This window comes from Pteropus alecto, unplaced genomic scaffold (assembly GCF_000325575.1).
Source record: "Pteropus alecto unplaced genomic scaffold, ASM32557v1 scaffold10, whole genome shotgun sequence".
Classification (NCBI taxonomy): domain Eukaryota; kingdom Metazoa; phylum Chordata; class Mammalia; order Chiroptera; family Pteropodidae; genus Pteropus; species Pteropus alecto.
This window is the reverse complement of record NW_006431210.1, coordinates 2,284,370-2,288,310: the sequence shown is the minus strand read 5'-3', so window position 1 is coordinate 2,288,310 and position 3,941 is coordinate 2,284,370.

Sequence of the window (3,941 nt, the reverse complement as noted above, 5' to 3'; positions counted from 1 at the left end):
TGGGTCTTTATCCTCTATGACATGTTTGCCTGTGTTTTCTGAATTTTCTTCAGTAAGTATATATCCTTTTTTTTAAGACTATTTTTTAGAACAGTTTTAAATTTATAGCAAAATTGAGGAGGCTGTACAGAGATTTCCCATATATCCCCTATCCTGACACATGTATAGCCTCTCCCATCTTCATATATACTTTTCAATATGGAAAAAATGAAGGTTTAAGAAGAAATGTATTATTTTAAGATAAGAAAAGCTCTGAGAGGTGAGTTGATCCTATATATTGCTCGATGTAGAGAAAAATCTATACCCAAGGACATGGACACCTAATGATAATTTTGTTGGCTCTGGAGAAGTTAAAATTGTTTCCTGAATGCCTATCTTTTCTTAATGGGCATATACATAGTTGAATTTGAAAATGAATAAGTGAAAAACTCTTCTCTAGAGCATTTTTGCTCTGCCTAAGAGTATAAACAAACCACCCTTAGGTAGCCAGGTTTGAGAAAGGCCTGTCTTGAGAGCATACAATGCCTCCTTTAAAAAGCCAGCCTTTTGGATGAGTTTAAATTAGTACAATCATTTTGGAAATCTGGTAGTGCCTATTAAAGCTATATATCCTTTGAGTTAGCAATTCCACTCCTGGGTTTACACCCAAGAGAAACCAATGCTTATGTTCACCAAAAGACCTCTACAAGAATTCTTATGGCAGTTTCATTAATAAGAGTTAAGAACTGGAAATGATCCAAATGTTCATAAAAAGAAAATTGTGATATATTTGCACAATGGAATACTATACAGCAATGTAAAGAAACAAACTAGTACCAAATGCAACAACATAAAGTTTACAGACACAAGTCTGAATGAAAAAAAATAGTCATGAACACATTGTTACTATGCGATTCTATTTACATCAGTTCAAAAAAAAGAAAAAAATAATTGACAGTTAAGAAGTAAGAATAACAATTGGTTTAGGAATGGAGTTATTTCCTTAGAAGGAAACAAGGGTGCTAAAAATACCTTGATCTGGATTGAAGTTATTTGTGTATATAATATGTAAAAATTTACTGATCTAAACATATGGATTTGTGAATTTAACATATAAAAGTTATACCTTGATTAGTTTTTAAAAATTAATTAAAAGTAAAGCCAATCTTTTCAGAAAGAAAAAAAATCAGGTCAGTACACTGAACAGAATCTGTTTCATGGTGAGTGTTATATAGTCAGCACGTATTTAGGCCATGGGAAGATTATTATATCATCTGAATATGCCTAATTACTACAAATGGCCAGCAGTCATTTATAGAAATCATTCATAAATATTTAAACACACTGCCTGGAAACATTTCTAAGAGCTTTTAATACTTTTCTGTTGAGGTACATTGGTATCATTTACCATGATCATGCTCTTGACTTGAAGTAATTGAAAAATTCCAGTGCAGATTGGCTGGACCTAGTAATAACAATAACAAAACAAAACAAAACAAGGAAAACCACCATCTTGTTGCTTTTTTGCCTTTTGTTTTATTTTTATATTCTTTTATTTTAGGCCCAGCATATTCATTTTGCTTAATGAGTTTTCAAGTAAGGAATTCCTGCCCGACTTTTACCAATTTGCCCACCATTTTAATGTTGCCAAACTCCCTCCACCCAACGGCTCTGAGTCAGGCCTCTGTTGGCAAATCTGTTTGATGGTTTATCTATAAGAGAGGGAGGATAGAGGAGAATTTGCCAAGGACAAACTGTAAAAATGTCATGAGCATTTCTCACAATTTTAAGATCCCTTTAACATTATTAAATCTTATCATTTTTTCTACTGAAATATTTTAATTTCCAGAGAGCATTCTGGGTAGCAAAAATGTAAGAACTGTACAAAGTTACAAAAGCATAAGCATAGCAACAGATCTCTGCATCTTGCTTGCAGATAGTTTATTTATTCTCTAACACTTCCCTAAGCTTCCTTAAGAGTCTTATTCCCTTGAAAACAGGACCTGCCAGTTAATGAAGTTCCAGATTCTTCCAATTTAATAGTTTCCTTTCAGTATAAACATTCTGTTATTCAAAGTTGAATTCTTTATCAGGTCTCCGAACCTCCTAAATGGTTTTTCAGGACAGGCTGTGACTTCAAACAATATGTCTATGCTTTCATTTTTCTCTCTCCTTCCCGTTGCCCTTTTCCAAAATGGTATTTGGGTGACTCGGGAGTGAGATTGGAGAGGTGTCACTAGTATGACTTCATGGTTGGACAGTGTTGCATTTCTGCATTGCTGTGTGTCCTCTGCTTCCTCAGGTGTCTTCCTGAGGACATGTCCCTTGTCTGGTAGTTTTTGCAGTATGTGTCCTATTGCTAATTGTACCTGAAGTTGGCAGGTTGATCTCTCTCAGCTGGGTCAAGGTTCGGTGTTGTTCCCTTATGGTCTCAACCTTCCTTCTGTTCTAATTGATGTCATAAAGTCCTCTGAATATCTGCACATTCTCTGGCTAGCCCTTGGCTTAGGTGTTTCACCCCATAGGCCCCTTGCCTCTTACCTGGGTAAAATTTAAGGCAGGGACACTGACTTCAGTTCAGCTTCCTTGGTGACTGCTTCTACAGACCTGTAAAAGTTTCTGAATCTAAAATCAGTCCATAGGACAGTAGTCCTCAAGAAATACCTTGAAGAATTTGTTGAAACACAGGTTTCTGGGCCCTATGCTAAGAGAGTCTGATGCAATAGGCCTATAACACGGTCCAAGAATTTACATCTCCGACATACTCCCAGGTGATGCTGACACTGATGCTGCTGTCACTCTGAGAACCACTGGCTGGAGGAGAACCAAGCCACGCTCAGAAAAACTTAAACTTAGGTACTTTCCATTTAACCTGAATATGGCTTGATACGGTCAATGACATGCCATGAGATTATTACCTTCCGGAATCCCTAAAGTGAATTTTTTTTTTTTAAATAGCTCCCTGTTTCTGGTATTCCCCTTATCTAACACCCCAATGTCTCTAAAGTGCTCACATTTCCCATCCCTATCCTATTTCCTTACATCCTTTCACAATCATTTCAAACCAAGATAAGTATATTTAGCTTTCCCTTCTCCTATATGCAATATTCTCTTACGCTAGACAACAAGCCAAATAGCACAATGGCCATAGGAAGGCACGGTATCTTCTTTATACTATTTACTGGTACTAGAAATGGTCAAGATATTTGAAAATGCCTTTCTAAAAAAGTCCTGGCTTTTTGCCCCCTTCCTCTACAGCAACAGATGGTTGGATGTCTCAGGTTAGCTAGAGGGATGGTTACGGCCTTAAATTACCAAGTACAGAGGTCATTAATATTTAGCTAAGTTATCCTTTTTGCAGATAATGTTCATTGAAGACCCCATTTTGGCTCTTTCTTTGAGGGACTGATGGCCAAAGGACTCAAATTACAGAGCACACTGCCTATCATAAAGTAGAGAGCAAATCAATCCCTAGTGCTGAAACAGTATTTAACTTACCTAATGAAACATTATGGAACCAAAAATCCCTATATACTGTAATCATTTTCAAATATTCACTTTCCTGCCAATAGCTATATTTTGCCAGGTTGTGAAGACAAAGCATGTTGGCAAGACGAGAAACCTGTAACTGGCAGCATGGAAAATCTTTCCGTTGCCAATTTCATGGGCAGGTGCCTGGGAGTTGATAAGATGTGAGAGGAAAATTTGTTGCTATGATTCTGAACTTTATAGAAAGCCACTTCCTGCTATTTTAATGTTCATAACCCTAGATCTATGCTGGTAAAATTTTTTTAGGTAGTTTTGCTTTCTCAATTGGCCTACCACCATACTATAACTCTCTAACTTTGGGGAAGAAATATGGAATTTAAATAGGTGTAAGATTCAGATAAATCAAATTGTAGAGCTGCAAGCAACCTAGATTCTTTTGTGTGAATTACATTGAGTATTTCCTGATTGTGGAG